This window comes from Schistocerca americana, chromosome 10, assembly GCF_021461395.2.
Source record: "Schistocerca americana isolate TAMUIC-IGC-003095 chromosome 10, iqSchAmer2.1, whole genome shotgun sequence".
Taxonomy (NCBI): Eukaryota; Metazoa; Arthropoda; class Insecta; order Orthoptera; family Acrididae; genus Schistocerca; species Schistocerca americana.
Genome location: NC_060128.1, coordinates 151,903,678 through 151,926,972, shown reverse-complemented (window position 1 = coordinate 151,926,972; position 23,295 = coordinate 151,903,678).

Below are 23,295 nucleotides of genomic sequence, written 5' to 3'. Positions count from 1 at the left end.
CTCGACTGCTAGTGATACGAGGCCGTTAGCATCCAGCACGGCGTTCCGTATTACACTCCTGAACCCACCGATTCCATATTCGGCTAACAGTCATTGGATCTCGACCAACGCGAGCAGCAATGTCGCGGTACGATAAACGACAGCCGACCGAAGTGGCCGAGCGGTTCTGGGCGCTAGAATCTGGAACCGCGCGACCGCTACGGTCGCAGGTTCGAATCCTGCCTCGGGCGTGGATGTGTGTGATGTCCATAGGTTATTTAGGTTTAAGTTGTTCTAAGTTCTAGGGGACTGATGACCTTAGAAGGAAGTCCCATAGTGCTCAGAGCCATTTGAACCATTTTGATAAACCGCAATCGCGATAGGCTACAATCTGACCTTTATCAAAGTCGGAAACGTGATGGTACGCGTTTCTCCTCCTTACACGCTTCACCAGGCAACGCCTGTCAACTGCTGTTTGTGTTAAAGGCGCTGCAGTCTGGAACCGCAAGACCGCTACGGTCGCAGGTTCGAATCCTGCCTCGGGCATGGATGTTTGTGATGTCCTTAGGTTAGTTAGGTTTAACTAGTTCTAAGTTCTAGGGGACTAATGACCTCAGCAGTTGAGTCCCATAGTGCTCAGAGCCATTTGAGCCATTTTTTTGCTGTTTGTGTATAAGAAATCGGTTTTAAACTTTCCTGATGTCAGCACGTTGTAGGTGTCGCCACCGGCGTCAACCTTGTGTGAATGCTCTGAAAAGCTAATCATTTGCACATCACAGCATGTCCTTCCTGTCGGTTAAATGTCGCGTCTGTAGGACGTCATCTTCGTGGCGTAGCAATTTTAATGGCCAATAATGTATTAAATCGTTGGCAGCAAGCCGAATAAAACAAAAACTCCAGTCCTTTCCACCATACTGACGGTATTTTTCCTTTTACAGATCGCGCTCCGGAGGCTGCTAGAGTGCGGAAGGCAGTGCGTGCATCTGATGGCCGAGACGCGTTTCGCCGCAGTGTGGCAGGAAGCGGCGTCCTCAGGAAGGGGAATAATTGTGCGCCACCTGCGCTCCCCCTGCTGATTCGCAATCTGCCTCTCACCGCGGCTAGCAGACTTCTGGCAGCTGCGGCTGTCTGCGTCTGCTTCTGTCTGGGGGTGGGGGGCGGAATGGCGCGGCAGCTAGAGCAGGCGGCTGTCAGCCCGCTGTCACCAGGGGGGGAAGTGGAGGTGCGCGAGAGGCGCCGCGCCCGCTGTCTAATTACATTCCCCCCTCCACTCCCTCCACCCCACCCCCCTCCAACAAGCAGGCAGTGCCAGGGTGATCGCTACGGGCGAACTAAGCCGCCGTAGTTGAGCCAGCCTTACTCACGGCTGGCGAGGAGATAGATACCCTGCCCGTCCAAGGTTCGCTACGTCGGAGCTTTCTTCATCATGTTCTTCACATCCGATAAGAATTTGATTTGCAAGTCCCTTGCTGGTAAAGCATTATTATTGGAACAGGTAATCTGTACGAAGTTTTTCCCAGTTGTGCGGGATAATTATTTATTTGTGCTTTCTGCTACCAGTCACTTTTATTTGTTTTATGTTTACTCTAATACAATACAACGCGTTTCGAACCTGTTCTTTTCATCACCAGGCGGTGATACATACAGAGAAATGTTACTTAAAAATAAATTATCTTAATCTTGACAGGCGAAATTCCCTCAGACTTCAAGAAGAATATAATAATTCCAATCCCAAAGAAAGCAGGTGTTGACAGATGTGAAAATTACCAAACTATCAGTTTAATAAGTCACAGCTGCAAAATACTAACGCGAATTCTTTACAGACGAATGGAAAAACTGGTAGAAGCCGACCTCGGGGAAGATCAGTTTGGATTCCGTAGAAATGTTGGAACACGTGAGGCAATACTGACCCTACGACTTATCTTAGAAGAAAGATAAAGGAAAGGCAAACCTATGTTTTTAGCATTTGTAGACTTAGAGAAAACTTTTGACAATGTTGACTGGAATACTCGCTTTCAAATTCTGAAGGTGGCAGGGGTAAAATACAGGGAGCGAAAGGCTATTTACAATTTGTACAGAAACCAGATGGCAGTTGTAAGAGTTGAGGGGCATGAAAGGGAAGCATTGGTTGGGAAGGGGGTAAGACAGGGTTGTAGCCTCTCCCCGATGTTATTCAATCTGTATAATGAGCAAGCAGTAAAGGAAAAAAAAGAAAAATTTGGAGTAGGAATCAAAATGCATGGAGAAGAAATAAAAACTTTGAGGTTCGCCGATGACATTGTAATTCTGTTGGAGACAGCAAAGGACCTGGAAGAGCAGCTGAACGGAATGGACAGTGTCTTGAAAGAAGGATATAAGGTGAACATCAACAAAAGCAAAATGAGGATAATGGAATGTAGTGAATTAAATCGGGTGATGCTGAGGGTATTAGATTAGGAAACGAGACACTTAAAGTAGAAAATGAGTTTTGCTATGTGTGGAGCAAATTAACTGATGATGGTCGAAGTAGAGAGAATATAAAATGTAAAGTGGCAATGGCACGGAAAGCGTTTCTGAAAAAGAGAAATTTGTTAACATCGAGTATAGATTTAAGTGTCAGGAAGTCATTTCTGAAAGTATTTGTATGGAATGTGGCCATTTATGGAAGTGAAACGTGGACGATAAATAGTTTGGACAAGACGAGAATAGAAGCTTTCGAAATGTGGTGCTACAGAAGAATGCTGAAGATTAGATGGGTAGATCACATAACTAATGAGGAGATATTGAATAGAATTAGGGAGAAAAGAAATTTGTGGCACACCCTGACTAGAAGAGGGGATCGGTTGGTAGGACACGTTCTGAGGCATCGAGGGATCACCAATTTAGTATTGGATAGCAACGTGGACGGTAAAAATCGTAGAGGAAGATTAAGAGATGAATACACTAAGTAGATTCAGAAGGATGTAGGTTGCATCAAACCAGTCTCTGGACTGAAGACCACAACAACAACAAAACAACAACATAATACTACGCGTTTCGAACATGTTCTGTTGATCAACAGGCGTTGATACATACATACATACATACAGAGAAATGTTAGTTAAAAATAAATTGTATTAAACTAAATTTACTTAGAAATTTTTGCCCATTGTTCGTTACTGTACTGGCTAGTGTGGCATTTGGAGGGGTGGGCGGTAGTGGGTGACCAGAAATCGATGTCTTCTGCTGGTTTTTCTTGTTGTTGGTTATGTATGAGTCACAGCCTGTATAAGATGCGGATGGTTTTGCATCAGTTGTGTGTTGCGAAAATCGTGAGAAAGGCTTTTATGACAGTTGATCACTTACGATTTTATCGCCTTGTAGCTTTACTTGCATCATCGGTGAAATGGCGGAGCTGTTGAGTAACATTACACAACTGTACTTCGTCACCGTTTTCCGACGTAATTGTTTCGACATACATGTAAACAACATGCACTTCCTACAAGATGGCGGACTTGTAGCATTTGAGTCAGTATCAGTCATCGAGATTTTGTATCGATATTCTTGGTACTGACAGATTTGTAGTCGTTTATTTACATTGACATATTTTGAATCTATTGAGTTACAACTGGCTTAAGACTGTTGAAGAATTCTGATTGTTTGAATTCGGTAATCTCATTAACAATGTTATCTCCATGTTCTGTATTACGAATGAAAATTTCCATTTCTTCTATGATAATCATTCTTTTACTCTTTCCTATTTTGTGTGCAATTTCGACTTTGTCTTTGATTTTCAAAGTGTGGCCTGTGTCTTTAAAGTGAGTTGCTACTGCTGATTTGTTACATTTATCAAGTCTGTAGCAGTCTAAATGTTATTTGAATCGAATTTTTCCTTGTTTATTTTTCTGCCTCACCTGGACGTTTTTTCCCATCTCAGTTCCACATTTTTTTTTCACAGTAAACCATTAAAAAATCTACATGTCAACTCTGCATTTCACCGTTAAGTGCGTGGTAGAGGGTCATCGAACCACCTTCAAGCTATTTCTCTACCGTTCCACTTCCGGAAGGCGCTCGGGGAAGAACAGCACTTAAATCTTTCAGTGCTAGCTCTGATTTCTCAGGCCGGCCGCAGTGGCCGAGCTGTTCTAGGCGCTACAGTCTGGAGCCGCGTGTCGGCTACGGTCGCAGGCTCGAATCCTGCCCCGGGCATGGATGTGTGTGATGTCCTTAGGTTAGTTAGGTTTAAGTAGTTCTACGATCTAGGGGACTGATGACCTCAGAAGTTAAGTCCCACAGTGCTCAGAGCCATTTTCTGATTCCTCTTATATTATTATGGCGATTGCTTCTCCCTACGCAAGTGGGCGCCAACGGGATATTTTTGCCATCTGAGGAAAAATTGGATGATTTAAATTTCGTGAAAACCTTTCGTCGCAACGAAAAACGCTTTAAATTTAATGACTGGCACCCCAACTCGCGTATCATATGCGTGGCTCTCTCTCTCTCTCTCTCTCTCTCTCTCCCTCTCCCTCCCTCTCCCTCCCCCTCTCCCTCCCCCCCCCTCCCCCCCCAATTTCTCACAAGGGAACCTCCCCATCGCATCCCCCTCAGATTTAGTTATAAATTGACACAGTGGATAGGCCTTGAAAAACTGAACACTGATCAATCGAGAAAACAGGAAGAAGTTATGTGGAACTATGAGAAAAATAAGCATAATATACAAACTGTGTAGTCCATGGGCGACATATGCAACATCAAGGATGGTGTAAGCTCAGGAGCGCCGTGGTCTCGTGGTTAGCGTGAGCAGCTCGGAACGAGAGGTCCTAGATTCGAGTCTTCCCCCGAGTAAAAATTTTATTTTCGCAAAGTTATGATCTGTCCGTTCGTTCATTGACGTCTCTGTTCACTGTAATAAGTTTAGTGTCTGTGTTTTGCGACCGCACCGCAAAACCGTGCGATTAGTAGACGAAAGGACGTGCCTCTCCAATGGGAACCGAAAACATTTGACCGCAAGGTCATAGGTCAACCGATTCATGCACAGGAAAACACGTCTGATATATTCTTTACGACACTGTTGACGGCATGTGCGTCACATGATAGGAATATGTTGTCGACCCACCTAACTTGCACACTTGGCGAATGAGTAAAAAGATTCTTCTACCTTGCCCGATTTAGGTTTTCTTGTGGATGTGATAGTCACTCCAAAAAAAGTGATGAAAACATAAGAGTTTGTCACATAAACTGCATCAAATGAATGCAACAGTTTCAGAGTCGCACAGTTTTCCCTGTGCTCTGTCAAAACATATGTTTTTTTTTTTACGTTTTCAAATGTTTCCGTGCGTAGACCGTCAAATTCTGTGTATGTCCAAGCAAATCTGAACATGTCCTGGAATTTTGGAGAGCGAAGTTGATTATGTGTTAGTGCCTCAACTTTGATAATTATCTGAAAATAAAAAATTGAAATTTTCACCCGATAGAAGATTTGAACCAAAGACCTGTCGTTCCACAGCTGCTCACGCTAACCACGGGACCACGGCGCCCATAAGCTCACGCTCTCCTTGATGTTGCCTACCTTGCACATGGACTACTCAGTTTGTATATTTTGCTTATTTTTTTCATAGTTCCACACAACTTCTTCCTGTTGTCTCGATTGATCCGTGTTCAGTTTTTCAAGGCCTATCCCTGTGCCAACTTATAACTAAATCTGAGGGGGGCGCCATAGCAATTGATAGTTATCGTATGAAGCATGTCTCATCAAGAACAATGTATACAAATGATGGATTGAAGTTAAGTATTCCAGAAGCTACGTACTTTTCTTTATAGCATTCGTTACGTATCCTGTTTCAGACCTCACGCCATCCTGCGTGAGCTTATAGCGTGCATTTCGGCCTTCTCTAGCAATATAACATACCCCACAACACTATCTACGTGATGATTACAATTTAAGTTATTCGTAACTGTAATCTCGAATTATTTAGTTGAATTGGCAGCCTGTAGATTCCTCTCATTTATCGTATAACGGAAATTTAACAAATTTCTTTTTGTACTCATGTAGATAACTTCTCCCTATTCAGACACAATTGCCACTATTGTACCCTGAAGATATATTGTCTAAATCATTCTGCAACTGCTTTTGATCTTCTCATGACTTTACTAATCGGAAAATGACAGCATCATCTGCAAACAATCAGAACAGCTCCTTGGACTGCCTCCTCGATCGTTAATGTAGATTAGGGCCACACAGTACTGTTCTGCATTGGCTCCTTACCTGGCTTGTATTTATCGGGAATCTCTCGGCCTGCACAAAGTCACAAGCGCCTGGAAAAAGATGCAGGTGACTCCAGTATATAAGAAGGGTTAAGAAACCAGATGGCAGTTGTAAGAGTCGAAGGGCATGGAAGGGAAGTAGTGGTTGGGAAGGGAGTGAGACAGGGTTGTAGCCTATCCCCAGTGTTATCCAGTCTGTGTATTGAGCAAGCAGCAAAGGAAACAAAGGAAAAATTTGAAGAAGGAATTAAAATCCATGGGAAAAAATATAAAAAATTGAGGTTTGCCGATGACGTAATTCTGTCAGAGACAGCAAAGGACCTAGAAGAGTAGTTGAACGGAATGGACAATGTCTTAAAAGGAGGATACAAGGTGAACATAAAAAAAGCAAAACTAGGATTATGCAATGTAGTCAAATTAAATCAGGTGGCGCTGAAGGGATTAGATTAAGGAATGAGACATTTAATGTAGTAGATGAGTTCTGCTATTTGGGGACCAAAATAACTGACGACGGTCGAAGTAGAGAGGGTATAAAATGTGGACTGTCAATCGCAAGGAAAGCGTTTCTGAAGAAGAGAAATTTGTTAACATAGAGTATAGATTTAAGTGTCTGGTAGTTTGTACGGAGTGTAGCCAAGTATGAAAGTGAAACGTGGACGACAAATAGTTTAGACAAGAAGAGGAGAGAAGCTTTCGAAATGTGGTGCTACAGGAGAATGCTGAGGATTAGGTGGGTAGATTACGTAACCAAAGAGGAGGTACTGAACACAGGTGGGGAGAAGAGGAATTTGTGGCACAACTTGACTGGAAGAAGGGATCAGTTGGTAGGACATGTTCTGAGGCATCAAGGGCTAACCAATTTAGTCTGATTTGATCCATTATAAATGGTTTTTGAAAGCCTGCGACTGTAGATACAATAGGTTTGTTTATAAATAATAAATCTTCTGCTACCAGTCACGATTTTTTATTTTACTATTCACACGACGCGTTTCGAGAAATAATTCTCATTTTCAAGTGCGTTTCTTTGATGTGTGTTAAGCCATTTCTTTTGATGTTGTCAGTGTGTGTGAGTCTGCTTCATGTTGTTGGCTTGTAAGTTTTCTAATGGTCCATTTGTGTAGAGTCTCACACACACTTAACATCACACACAACTCTTATATATAAGATATTTTCGATGTGTAAAGTGTACAAGTTGTGTGTGATGTTAAGTGTGTGTGAGACTCTACACAAATGGACCATTAGAAAACTTAAAAGCCAACAAAACGAAGCAGACTCACACACACTGACAACATCAAAAGAAATGGCTTAACACACATCAAAGAAACGCACTTGAAAATGAGAATTATTTCTCGAAACGCGTCGTGCGAATAGTAAAATAAAAAATCGTGACTGGTAGCAGAAGATTTATTATTTATAAACAAACCTATTTAACCAATTTAGTATTGAAGGGCGCCGTGGAGTGTGAAAATCGTAAAGGGAGACAATGACATGAATACACTAAGCAGATTCAGATGGCTGTAGGTTGCAGTAGATACTGGGAGATGAAGAAGCTTGCACAGAATAGAGTAGCATGGAAAGTTGCATCAAACCAGTCTCAGGACTGAAGACCACAACAACAGCAACAACAACACGAGCATATGGAATAAGTTCACAGATATCTGAGTGGCTTGAAGACTTCTTAAACAACAGAAGCCAGTATGTTGTTCTCGACGGCGTGCGTTCATCAGAGACAAGTGTATCGTCAGGAGTGCCACAAGAAGTGTGATTGGACCGCTGTTGTACTGTATACAAAAAAAAAAAAAAAAATGGCTCTGAGCACTATGAGACTTAACATCTGAGGTCATCAGTCCCCTATAACTTAGAACTACTTAAACCTAACTGACCTAAGGACATCACACACATCCATGCCCGAGGCAGGATTCGAACCTGCGCCCGTAGCGGTCGCGCCGTTCCAGACTGTAGCGCCTAGAACCCCTCGGCCACTCCGGCCGGCTACTGTATACACATAAATGATTTGGCGGACAGGGTGGGCAGGAATATGCAGTTGTTTGCTCATGATACTGTAGTGTACGGTAACGTTTCGGATTTGAGTGACTGTAGGAAGATTCAGACAAAATTTCTAGTTGGTATGATGAATGGCAGCTCATACCAACTAGAAATTTTGTCGATGTGGAAAAATGTAAGTTAATGCGGATGAGTAGGAAGAACCAACCTGTAATGTTGCTAGTGTCCTGCTTGACACAGTCAAGTTGTTTAAATATCTGGGCGTAACGCGATATGAGATGGAACAAGTATGTTAGAACCGTGGTAGGGAATGCGAATTGTCGACTTCGCTTTGCTGGGAGAGTTTTAGGAAAGAGTGCTTCACCTGTAAAGGAGACCGCATATAGGACACTGATGTGACCTGTTCATGAGTACAGCGCGAGTATTTGGCATCCTTACCAGATCGGATTGAAGGAAGACGTCGAAGCAATCCAGAGGCGGGCTGCTAGATCTGTTACCGGTAGGTTGGAACAACACGTAAGTGTTACAGAGATGGAAATTCCTGGAGGAAAAAATTGTTCAGATGTCTCTAAGCAATATGGGACTTAACATCTGAGGTCATCAGTCCCATAGACTTCAAACTGCTTAAACCTAACTAACCTAAGGACAGCACACACATCCATGCCCGAGACAGGATTCGAACCTGCGACCGTAGCAGCAGCGCGGTTCCGGACTGAAGCTCCTAGAAACGCTCAGCCACAGCTGTCGGCTCCTGGAGGAAAGTCGACGTTCTTTTCGAGAAATTGGGAAATTTTAGAGAACCGGCATTTGAAGCCGACTGCAGAACGATTCTACTGCCACCAACACATATCACGTAAGGACCACGAAGATAAGGTACGAGAAATTAGGGCTCATACGGAGGCATATAGACAGTAGGATTTTTTCTCTGTCGGGGGTTCGAGTCCTCTCTCGGGCGTGGGTGTGTGTGTGTTGTCCATAGCCTAAGTTAGTTTAAGCTAGATTAAGTAGTGTATAAGCTTAGGGACCGATGACCTAAGCAGTTTGGTCCCATAAGATCTTACCACTAATTTACAATTTTTACAGTAGTTTTTTCCTCGCTCTATTTGCGAATGAAACAGGAAAGGAAATGACTTGTAGCGTACAGGGTGCCCTCCGCCACGCACCATACGGTGTCCTGCGGAGTATGTAGATGTAGAAAGCCTAAAACAGTTGCTTGGGGAACACTAGATATCACTTCTGTTTTACTAGATGACTTTCAGCCAATTACTACACCTTTCTGACAGAAGATCACGGATCCATTCGTACAGCTTCGGCGATGCAATCTGAGATCATCTGTTGATAGCACTCGTTATGAATTATAAACGAATAAAGTGCCAGTTATGTTTCGAAAAAGCCATATTTCCTGAATGAGCGTTGGCTATTTGCCTATGAATCGTTTTCTCCGAGGGAATTCATAATTTTCGAACGAAATGTTCCAAAATATTACTGCACATCGACGTCAGTGGCTGCATCCGTAATTCAGCGGATTACTCCCATTTCCATTTTTCAGTATTGGTGTGACCCGTGCAACTTTCCAGTCATTAGGTACGGTTTTCTCTTCGAGTGAAGAGTTACGCGTGATTGCTAAGTATGGTGTTATTGTATCAGCATACTGTGAAAGGAACCTAACTGGCATACGATGTGGACGAGAAGTGTTGCCCCTATTAAGCGATTCAAGCTGCATCGCTACGTTGAGGATATCTACTATGTTAGTCATTTTGGCAGTTGCGCTTCATTTGAATTGTGAAATATTTACTTCTTCTTTTGTGAAGCAATTTTTGATAACCGTGTTTACTAACTTCGTTTCAGAAGTACTGTCATCGGTAACTTTTACCAAGCAATTAAAATGTCCAAGTGGAACGGAAAATAAACGATAAAAAAATTAAATATCAAAAAATTTGCAGAATTTTCGCGAGATAAATACGTCGACTACAGTGACAGATTCCTTAGCTATATTTTGTTTTTACTTCAACTGTTTCTCCTGTATTTTCCTCCACATTCATGATTTCTCAATTTTTTTCTGCCTTCTCCAAGAGCTCCAGTCATCATCGTTTTTTTTAATGGAAATCTTTGGATCTAGCATTTTCTTTCACAGTGGCTGTCGTGCCTCAGTATATTGTGCAGTAATCTGGAGTCTGTCCATGTCCTTTCCAATTTGTTTGGGCCATGTGTTATTGATGTTTAATTTACCGAAATAAGTGAACAACCTTTTCGTCAGTCTGTTGGGATTCATCCTCTGGATGTGGCAGTAAAAATCTGGTCTTCTTTTAATAATTATATATGTAATTTTTTCAGTTTGTGCATAAAATTCACTATTACGATGTCTTCCGTACTGTATTTTACTCTGTAACTGGTCCGAAAATTATCCTTGGTATTTTTTTTTCTGTGATTTACAGCGGTTCTATCACCTAGTTTCTGTTTAGAGGTATACATTCTGCTGTGTGAAGTGCTACGAAGCTGTGTGTATATTTAGCATTGAGAGATTTATTTTATATATTTATACTTCATTCTTTGAGACTGAGGGGCAAATATTGTCTCAGCAAATTAGAAAACAAAGATAATTAGAGTAATACATCGACAATTAAAAATGGGATTTTGTTTACAGAGTATTCGTGACTATGTTGAAAAACAGTGTCGTGTATAAGTTAACCATAATATTTTTGGTTCAAAATGGTTCAAATGGCTCTGAGCACTATGGGACTTAATTTCTGAGGTTATTAGTCTCCTAGAATTTAGAACTACGTAAACCTAACTAACCTAAGGACATCACACACATCCATGCCCGAGGCAGGATTCGAACCGGAGACCGTAGCGGTCTCACGTTTCCACACCGTAGCGCCTAGAACCGCTCGACCACCCCGGACGGCAATGTGCTTGGTCCAGCACAGGACATATTACCACGTGTTTTGCTGTCGAATCCAGGAAATATTTTTGAAATTGTGTTTTCAGTGGACATGACTTTTCTTTAGAAATGATGTCCGTTTCTAACAATGTGGTATGAAAATATAGCCTATTTAGCAGCAGCACACTCCAGGTCACAGTTATTCCAATCTTTGGCTTTAAAAAAATGCTTATGTTTGCTGAACCAGTAGCGTTAATAGCATTGCTATGTATAGCTGTTTCAACCTGGTCTTAAATGTCACACTTTTCTTTATGTGCAACAGAAAATTCTCCAAAACATGTGTACATTAATCACGTTTATTGTTACTGTCGTTATAGACTTCCAAAAATTTGTATTCCTAGATCAGGTTAACACAAAAAACACACTTTTTTTGCCCATAGACGAACAATGAGACATAAAGTTAATATATATAAAATTATGAACACCGTGCGGACGAGTTGCTTCACACACAAAAACAACGTAAACTTGTAGGCCGTGTCGTGTCGCCAAATGACTGACAATTGAGAAGCAGTGGCGGAATCATCAATCTCAGCGCTTGCTCTGTGGTCGGCTGAGAGAGGCACAGCCTTAAGGGAACGTTTAACAACGCGATGTCGAACATGTGGGTCTAGATAAAAATAAAAATCCTCGCCAGTCGTAAAATTCTCAAACCTCGGAGATTTGTGCAACTCTGCATATTACCTCCGTACTGCACTAAAGAAACAGGACTGAACGTATGGTAAGGCTAGTGATGGATATGTGTCACTTTGAAGTAGGGATGGGGAAAAAACGACCAGTTAAAACCGATACAGGTATTTTAGTTCTGTATAACTGTTATTTTTCGGTATCTGTTTGGCCTCGTTTGGAATGGATGATTTTTTTATGCCCGCACACCCACAGTCGACGCGACTGCACGGATATCGCTTCGCCGTTTCCCCCCAGCATAGGAGCTGATCTCCAAAGTATGTGTATACAGGGTGGTCCATTGATAGTGACCGGGCCAAATATCTCACGAAATAAGCATCAAACGAAAAGAATTACAAAGAACAAAACTCGTCTAGCTTGAAGGGGGAAACCAGATGGCGCTATGGTTGGCCCGCTAGATGGCCCTGCCATAGCTCAAACGCATATCAACTGCGTTTTTTAAAACAGGAACCCCCATTTTTAATTCGTATTCGTGTAGTACTAAAGAAATATGAATGTTTTAGTTGGACCACTTTTTTCGCTTTGTGATAGATGGCGCTGTAATAGTCACAAACGTATAAGTACGTGGTATCACGTAACATTCCGCCAGTGTGGACGATATTTGCTTCGTGATACATTACCCGTGTTAAAATGGACCGTTTACCAATTGCGGAAAAGGACGATATCGTGTTGATGTATGACTATTGTGATCAAAATGCCCCACGGGAGTGTGCTATGTATGCTGCTCAGTATCCTGAACGACATCATCCAAGTGTCCGGACTGTTCGCCGGATAGTTAGGTTATTTAAGGAAACAGGAAGTGTTCAGCCACACGTGAAACGTCAACCACGACCTGCAGCAAATGATGATTCCCAAGTAGATGTTTTAGCTACTGTCACGGCTAATCCGCACATCACTAGCAGACAAACTGCGCGAGAATCGGGAATCTCAAAAACGTCGGTGTCGAGAATGCTACATCGACATCGATTGCACCCGTACCATATTTCTATGCACCAGGAATTGCATGGCGACGACTTTGAACGTCGTGTACAGTTCTGCCACTGGGCACAAGAGAAATTACGGGACGATGACAGATTTTTTGCACGCGTTCTATTTAGCGACTAAGGTTCATTCACCTATAGCGGTAACCTAAACCGGCATAATATGCACTATTGGGCAACGGAAAATTCACGATGGCTGCGACAAGTGAAACATCAGCGACCTTGGCGGGTTAATGTATGGTGCGGCATTATGGGCGGAAGGATAATTGGCCCCCATTTTATCGATGGCGATCTAAATGGTGCAATGTATGCTGATTTCCAACGTAATATTCTACCGATGTTACTACAAGATGTTTCACTGCATGACAGAATGGCGATGTACTTTCAACATGATGGATGTCCGGCACATAGCTCACGTGCGTTTGAAGCGGTATTGAATAGCATATTTCATGACAGGTGGATTGGTCGTCGAAGCACCATTACCGTGGCCCGCACGTTCACCGGATCTGACGTCCCCGAATTTCTTTCTCTGGGGAAAGTTGAAGGATATTTGCTATCGTGATCCACCGACAACGCCTGACAACATGCGTCAGCGCATTATCATTGCATGTGCGAACATCACAGAAGGCGAACTACTCGCTGTTGAGAGGAATGTCGTTACACGTATTCCAAATGCATTGTGGTTGACGGACATCACTTTGAGCATTTATTGTATTAATGTTGTGTTTACAGGTAATCACGCTGAAACAGCATGCGTTCTCAGAAATGAGAAGTTCAAAAAGGTACATGTATCACATTGGATTAACCGAAATAAAATGTTCAAACATACCTAATTTCTGCATTTTAATTTAAAAACCTACCTGTTACCAACTCTTCGCGTAAAATTGTGAGCCATATGTTTGTGACTATTACAGTGCCATCTATCACAAAGCGAAAAAAGTGGGCAGCTAAAACATTCATATTTCTTTACGTACTACAGAAATATGTAATAAAAAATGGGGTTCCTATTTAAACAAAACGCAGTTGATATCCGTTTGACCTATGGCAGCGCCATCTAGCGGCCCAACCATAGCGCCATCTGGTTTTCCCCCTTTAAGCTAGACAAGTTTCGTTCTTTATAGTTTTTTCGTTTGACGCTTATTTCGTGAGATATTTGGCCCGGTCACGATCAATGGACCACTCTATATATTGTCCCGGCTGGTTGAGAACTATTCCCTGCCGTGTGGGTCGGGTATAAAGCATCTCTGATTCACGTCGTGAAACTAATTGTGTGAACTAGCAAACTGAAAATTGATCTCGTTTTGTATTTCCAGAGATATTTCATACACTTTCAACCACGACGGATCCCAAGACAGTGATTTTATTTATTACTCGGGAATAACATAGCAATCGGGTTGCAGTCTATTTTTTTCTAATTTTTGTTTCCCAAATAATTTGATTTAGTTACCTTTGTAGTCAATATGCCTTCGTTAAATCCTATTATCTGTTTGTAACAGTTTGATCAGCTTTTCTCAATAACCCTTGAATGTACTGGCTGATTTTTGGGATTTAGAAAAAACAGAGAAAACTCGTATATATTCTGTTTTATTGACACAATTCACTTCTTAAATTAATGAGAGATGGCACTGGGGACTCAATGAAGCAGGAGTTGGTCCTAGTGTGTATTGTTTCGGTATAATAACAGTCCGTACCACATTCCTTCGCATTCCTATCACCAAAGACATGATCTCCCATGAAACTGTCCTTCACCATTAATATCTGATAAATCATAAATACAGGGCTATTACAAATGATTGAAGCGATTTCATAAATTCACTGTAGCTCCATTCATTGACATAGGGTCACGACACAGTACAGATACGTAGAAAAACTCATAAAGTTTTGTTCGGCTGAAGCCGCACTTCAGGTTTCTGCCGCCAGAGCGCTCGAGAGCGCAGTGAGACAAAATGGCGACAGGAGCCGAGAAAGCGTATGTCGTGCTTGAAATGCACTCACATCAGTCAGTCATAACAGTGCAACGACACTTCAGGACGAAGTTCAACAAAGATTCACCAACTGCTAACTCCATTCGGCGATGGTATGCGCAGTTTAAAGCTTCTGGATGCCTCTGTAAGGGGAAATCGACGGGTCGGCCTACAGTGAGTGAAGAAACGGTTGAACGCGTGCAGGCAAGTTTCACGCGTAGCCCGCGGAAGTCGACGAATAAAGCAAGCAGGGAGCTAAACGTACCATAGGATGGTGCTCCACCGCACTTCCATCATGATGTTCGGCATTTCTTACACAGGAGATTGGAAAACCGATGGATCGGTCGTGGTGGAGATCATGATCAGCAATTCATGTCATGGCCTCCACGCTCTCCCGACTTAACCCCACGCGATTTCTTTCTGTGGGGTTATGTGAAAGATTCAGTGTTTAAACCTCCTCTACCAAGAAACGTGCCAGAACTGCAAGCTCGAATCAACGATGCTTTCGAACTCATTGATGGGGACATGCTGCACCGAGTGTGGGAGGAACTTGATTATTGGCTTGATGTCTGCCGAATCACTAAAGGGGCACATATCGAACATTTGTGAATGCCTAAAAAAACTTTTTGAGTTTTTGTATGTGTGTACAAAGCATTGTGAAAATATCTCAAATAATAAAGTTATTGTAGAGCTGTGAAATCGCTTCAGTCATTTATGATAACCCTGTATGTCTCTGGCTTTACAATATCTAAGCTTCTTAATTCTCACGACACGATATTAATTATACGTTCGAGGTCTTTCAATGTCTGTTCAGCACAAATTTCGTCTTTTCATGGGCACTATATCTCACGTCCCGTCTATTAGCAGAACAGCCTAGACAACAATCGGCAAAGATATTAGTATGATAAGGTCCAACTATTTTCTGTCCCAATATCTCAAAATAATCTATTATCCACCACTCCAATGTCTAATCCAGTTATCAGAATGATATTTAATTAGGCTTATAATCCCTAACTTCCGACTACCACTGAAGACTGCGAACATGCACCACCGAAAACAGAGTCTCAAGAGAGCTAACAATGCTGCGCAATGATTTATATATTATATTCAAAACAAAACGCAGCTCTGTTATGTCATCCTTGAACTCCCTTTGTACCATTATATTGCGTTACTCTTTTTTAAATACCTACTCTTTGTAAAATTTTAACTAACAATTACTTCGAAATACAACTACCGTTTTTTGGCTCTTGGGTCATTTCGTAGTACAGAATTTAACCTAATATTTGTTTTTGAAAACCCACTCTCTACAGACCGGTTACACTAGTGATGCATATGTGTCACTTTGAAGTAGGAATGGGAAAAAAAACCGACCAGTTAAAACCGATACCGGTATTTTAGTTCTGAATAACCAGTAATTTTAGGTATTTGTTTGGCTTCGCTTGGAATAGATGTTTTTTTTCCTTACTAATAACCGAGTGAAAAAATGGTTCAAATGGCTCTGAGCACTATGGGACGCAACTGCTGAGGTCATTAGTGCTCTAGAACTTAGAACTAGTTAAACCTAACTAACCTAAGGACAGCACAAACATCCATGCCCGAGGCAGGATTCGAACCTGCGACCGTAGCGGTCTTGCGGTTCCAGACTGCAGCGCCTTTAACCGCACGGCCACTTCGGCCGGCACCGAGTGAAAGAACCGAAATATCAATTAGCTATAGCAGCAGTACAAAAATTTTAAAACTTTTGGTTTTCAAATAAATGTTTTTTTTTTAATCTAGCAATTATCGCCAGTAAAATTTCCATTGCTTTGAAATATTGCGTTTTATAGTAACAGGAGAGGAAAAAAGAGATCGGTGCTATATTAATAAAAATGCCGATAGAAACGAGCGACAAACACATGGCATAAGAATTGGTGCAGCGTTGCTGAGGGAATAATGTACCGTTAACCACGTGGCGTGGCCTATTATAGGGTACGTATGTAGTCACAGTGTTCAAGACTTGTCCCATCTGGTCTGTACGGTAGTTGCTTACTGTCGTCGTCCGATATCGATTGTATTACAGAATAGCACCATCCCTAGTTTGGACGTATTTTACGCAGTACCAGTGAAGTGCAATGTTCCATTTGCTTTAGAAGATTAAAAACGGGATGAGCCACAACAAACTTGGACATCATTTGAGGAGAAAACTTAAGACTTTACAATTAACCCACAGTTTACGATAAAGATAGTAAGTAGCTGATCCGTTTCTTGTGTCCACATAAAAAAACCTTGATCTGCGTGTAGCCCTTAAAAACGGACAGATTTAACACGAAAACTAAGAGTTCTTAAACCTTACCTCGCGAGGTGACTTTTCTGTAACGTACACTGTAAGGTACAATATTTGTGGTTTACTTATTCTAAAATTAATGACAACTGTGTAAGTTGAAATGACATGTTTAATGTCACAATATTAGCACAAAATAAACGCTTTTACACATTTTCAATGCGACAAAAAAAAAAAAAAAAAAAAAAAAAAACCACTTGTCAGGCTAATGCATCTCATCAACATCAAAAAGTGAAATAATTCTAAACACAACAATATTAAATATTAACTCTCTCATAAGGTTAAAATATCCTAAACACGACAATATTAAAGTTTAACTAGAAGTTTCTTTACAAAATTGTTCTTACACTTACGTTGTGATTGTCAGTACTACGAAAACCGTCCGATTACGGTTCAAAGTTCGGTACAATTTTTAGGATGACAATCAAGTCTACGGTGGATGGTTAGTTGTGTGACAAATTGAGCAAAAGACTACCCAAGGCCGTTCGGGTTTACAGTGGATGCAATCTGGTGAAACAACAAGTTTACCGCTCTGCACATGGTATTTAACTTATGCTGCGACAAGCTGTCATCTGTTAGGCCGCTCTCTTCCGCTGAAATTCCTATAAAACTAATTACACCTTTGCTGAATTTTCCAGCAGAAACTTTTCCTATGTTTCTCATTATGCGAGAGAACATGTACTCACCCGCAGTCTTAGAATGTAGCGATATACACGCGCATCGTTAGAGCAGTGTGCATATCATAATGCCCTCTCAGTTCTCGCAAATAATCGGCTAGTTCGTTTATCCACAGTTGGAGCTAAACAATGCTGCAGATAATTTCTAGCTGGATGTCATCTGCTGTGAACGCAGTGTTCACGCAAATGACTCCTCCGCATCGTACAGAGCGTTATGCGCTCCGTTTTGCTCTTGACGCCAGTTCAGAGAAGAGTTCCCGAAAATTTCCATCTTGTCTTACTCATAGCCGAACTGTCTCCCCACCTGGTTTCTTTTGTTCTTCATGTCACGCCTTTTTTCGACCAATAGGAGCGTTCCTCTTATTTTGAGGAAACTCTCCCTACCATAAAATGGCGTCAAAACTTTGGCTCTTTTCTCCTTCCCAGCGCGTTTCCGCCAATCGGACGTTTTGTGCCCATTCCAGATGCCTAAATGCGTACATTGACTCTGTCATGTGTGTACCACTTGCCAGACATGTGATCGAAAATGCGGTACTGGTCTTGTTCGTATCCATTTGGAATTCCGAAACGCAGTTTTCTAAAAGCTTTCTTTCCTGTTCTCCCACAGATGGTTCATCATACTCGCTCTCCCCATCTGAGGTGGCGCAGTGGTATAAATGGAAATGTCGTGTGGCTAGGGCCTCCCGTCGGGTAGACCGTTCGCCTGGTGCAGGTCTTTCGGTTTGACGCCACTTCGGCGACCTGCGCGTCGATGGGGATGAAATGATGATGATTAGGACAACACAACACCCAGTCCCTGAGCGGAGAAAATTTCCGACCCAGCCGGGAATCGAACCCGGGCCCTTAGGATTGACAGTCTGTCACGCTGACCACTCAGCTACCGGGGCGGACGGCGCAGTGGTTAGCACACTGGACTCGCATTCGGGAGGACGACGGTTCAATCCCGTCTCCAGCCATCCTGATTTAGGTTTTCCGTGATTTCCCTAAATCACTCCAGGCAAATGCCTGGATGGTTCCTTTGAAAGGGCACGGCCGATTTCCTTCCCAATCCTTCCCTAACCCGAGCTTGCGCTCCGTCTCTAATGACCTCGTTGTCGACGGGACGTTAAACACTAACCTCCACCACCTCTCCCCATCTGAGTCACCTGGTCTGTCGTTGACTTTCCGTCTGGGACACCCCTTTAAGTGGTTTCCCTGGTACCCCCTGTAGTGCAGCCTTGCCTCTGCCCTCGTCCCTCTGAATTCCAAACTAAAACGACTCTTGCTACTTGTTTCACCTCCCGCTCAAACATGCATTATAGGAATGGTGAGTTGATTACTGCCGATTGAGTGTCATCCCTTTTTGCATTACATACTGATAGGCAAATTTGCTCATTACCGCCGAATTAAGTTAGGTGTCATATTCATCTTCCCGTTACGATGTACAGGGTGTTCATTAATGAATATCGCGATTTTAATGCTTTATAATATTTTCTATATTAAACTGACAGTGATAAATAATATGTCAAATGAAAGAGCAACTCAGTTTCACCAAAGAACCTTATAAATGTTGAATGTGAGCACCATTTGTCACACGCCACACATCAAGTCTATAGCCGACTTCTTCCCGAACGTTGGTAAGTGTGTCTTCAGTGATTGTAGCAACAGCTGCTTCAATCCGGTTTCAATTCATGGAGGTCTGCTGGTAGTGGAGGCACGTACACACGATCCTTGATGAAGCTCCAAAGGAAAAAATCGCATGGCGTTAGGTCAGGTGAATGTGGAGGCCATGCAAATCAAGCCCTGTCATTGGGCCCCTTGCAACCTATCCAGCTCTTGGGTACAGTGAAGTTCAACCAATCGCGTACTTCACTATGCCAGTGAACATTTATAATGTTCTTGGTAAAACTATTTGAGTTTCTCTTTCATTTGACATATCATTTATAACTGTAAATTTAAAGCAATAAATATTATAAAGCGTTAAAACCCCGATTTTCATTTATAAACACCCTGTATAAAACTCTCATGTAAGGTGCGAATCTGACCTACATTTATTCTGCCACCTTGCAATACCACTATGTTTAAACCGAGATTTAAGGCAAAAATCATTTGAAATTTTTAATTTATGTTATATTTCATTTATTTTTACAATTATTTAAGTGTCATTTAAATTCTTCTAGTTTTTTATTGCACTAAACAAAGCCTGCAGAATTTTACTATTTATGACGCAAAAGCACATAATTTTGTGTGGTTCTTTCAAATAGTGCACATAAATAGACTGTTAGAGTACTGAATTTTACATTCTGAAAAAATATACAATCTCTGTAGCAAATAAAACTCCAAATAAAACTAATTTCCAGGGTGTAAATTTGCACATAAAAATTCGCCCGATAGGCACAAAAAGAAATTCTGTCAATTTCGCGTTCATGGCTGGGAACTACATTTTTCTTATCAGCGCACAGAACACATTCGATTTTAGCAGACACTTTAAGTACACTCAAGCTCATGAATTAAGGATAATTGCAGAATGTGGTGCCACACAACGTGGCACTACACAAAACTGGCGCTAATAGCATAGGCACATAGGGAAGACACACGACACGGATCTGTAAGTCCACGGTATTGGTGATAAGTTGAGAAAACTCGGGATCAGGTGGTCGAGCAGCAGCTGGGGTATAGCCATTCATTCTTGCACCAGTGCCTGTTGGAGCTCCTGAAGTGTCCTAGGGGTTTGAAGATGAGCAGCGATACGTCGACCGAGACCATCCCAGACGTGCGTTATCATCCATCAGGAAGAAGATGGGACCCACTGCACCCCTGAAAAGGTGGACATACTGGTGCGAAATGACGTCCCGATACACCTGACCTGTTACAGTTCCTCTGTCAAAGACTGTGAGTAGGTGTTGGCTACACCACGTAGCGCTCTGTGTGAAAATCACTGACTGTCCTGTGTGCAGTCTGTGGCTGGTTTGCATTGTTGGAATTTGCTATTGTAGTGTTGGGCAGTTGGCTGTTAACAGCGCATAGCATTGCGCAGTTGGAGGTGAGTCGCCAGCAGTGGTGGATGTGGGGAGAGAGACGGCGGAGTTTTGGAGTGGATGACCTGGACGTGCGTCCATGAGAGACAGTACATTTGTAAGACTGGATGTCATGAACTGATACATATATTATGACTTTTGAACACTATTAAGGTAAATACGTTGTTTGTTCTCTATCAAAATCTTTCTTTTGCTAACTATGCCTATCAGTGGTTAGTGCCTTCAGTAGTTTGAATCTTTTATTTAGCTTGCAGTATTGGCGCTCGCTGTATTGCAGTAATTTGAGTAACGAAGATTTTTGTGAGGTATGTGATTTGTGAAAGGTATAGGTTATTGTTGGTCAGGGCCATTCTTTTGTAGCGATTTTTGAAAGTCGGATTGCGTTGCGCTAAAAATATTTTGTGTCAGTTTAGTGTTGATCAGAATAGGCAAAAAGCGACATGTCTGAGTACGTTCAGTTCTGCTCAGCTGTTTGAAAATCAAATAATGTAAGAGGTTTATCAGCACAGTCATTCATAAATTTTTCTAAGGGGACGTTTCATATGTCGACCCTTAGCCGAGGATACCTCACTGGAATCTTCTGATTTTTTCTTGTAGTTTGTGTAATTAGTGTAGCTATTGTTTATTGCTAGCACGTAATTATAGAGAGAATTTCCTTTGTAGTTGTAGTATTTCATTGTTGTACAGTAAAACAGTTGTGGCTTGGATGTAGATTTGCACCAAGTATTTCGCAGCTGCGCTTGCAATTAACGAGATACTATTTTCAGTGCTATGCTAATGTGTTTTCTTAGTTTTGCTCTTCAAATTGTGCTTTGCTTGTTATCGTGCGAAATACGTGATAATTATGGCGTGCGAAAAACATAACACTAAGCTCCAAAGTAAATTGGGAAATGATAGTGTCGACGAGCGTAGCTTATCAGCACCACCGTGTAATGAATTAACAGACATTCAAAGCAGTAATTTGGTAATTTTGCATAGGGAAATGGAGCGGGCGGCAAATAATGGTGTAGACAGTGAAACAATTAGTGAACCGGGAAGCATTATCGGTCGATCGGTCGGCAACAGCTCGCCTCAGGAATCCGAAATGACAGGACACAATCTTGCAAATACTGTAGATTCAGGTTTTGCGTCCTCACCATTTTCTCAAATAAGTCAAGACACATTTTCTGCTTTTCAAAATTCGAATATTGGCGGTTAAAATGCACTGCCGAGTAGCACTGAGGAACATGTTTCAGACAACAATGCATTGTTATTACAATTAATGCAACAAATGGGACAAAAGCTTCAAAAGTTAAACACAATGGAACAAAATCAGAGACAAACACAACAAAAGTTAGACGCAATGGAACAAAATCAAAAACAGTCACAACAACAGCTTCAAAAGTTAGACACCACCCTTGAAAAAACACGTGAAGGCTTAACTACTGAGTTACTTAAAATCGAATTCAAATGTCAAAAAGTCTGTAATGACGTAAAAACACAAATTTGTTAGCATTTTCAACCTTTTTTTTTCATGAAAATGCATTACAGAATAACGAAGCAGCCATAAAGGAACTGCAAACTATTGTTCATGAAAATCACGACACCTTGCAGCTAAAATTCACTCAGTTGCATCTACCGATTCGGTTACGCAACTTGCAAAAACTCAGGAAAACATAAGGACACAGTAGATATGATTTCAACACAAATGGACACTCTGAAACTTGGTTCAGAAAAACACATTGAGGAAATAAGTTCACTATCGGATAAAGTAGCCGAACTTTCGCATCAGTTTAACTTATCTACAAAGGTAGATGATGATCTGAATGACACAAGACCCGTAGCCTTCACTGACACAGAACAGTATGAACAAATTAGAAAATTCAAACAAAATCAAAATCAAATCAATACACAGTACAAAAGAGAAATCCGGGAAGTACAAGATCAGTTGACACAGGTAATACAAGAATTGCATATTTCAGAGGACACTCGCGCTCCAATACGGGAAGAGGGACATAGAAATGCGGAACAGCCACAAAATAATAACACAGGGCACTTCGGAAATTATGAAATAAATTGGCAAGGTACACCGAATTTTGAGGTGGAACCGTCGAAAGAAAGTAACAATGACCGATATGCGACTCGCCGACATGATGATTTTGACTATAAGCTGTTCATTACTATACGTAAATTCAAAATTAAGAATTCTGGCAACGACATTCATCCACAAGCATTCATCCACAAGCAACGCGATCGGTCATTCACGATTGTCACAGTGAAGGAGAATTTAATCATGCCTTCCGCTCAGCATATTGCTCTCAAGTTACACAAGACCGAGTAAAACATAGCATCATAATGATGAAACATTTTGAACAATCTGAATTTTCCAGTCTTGTCAAATATTTCGAAGACATGTTACATAAGAATCAGTATCTTTCTAACCTATACACCCCCTCAGAACTCATCCGCATTTGCTTAATCAAATTGCCTGAACATTTACGACATATTATTTTGGCAGGACGTTGCAA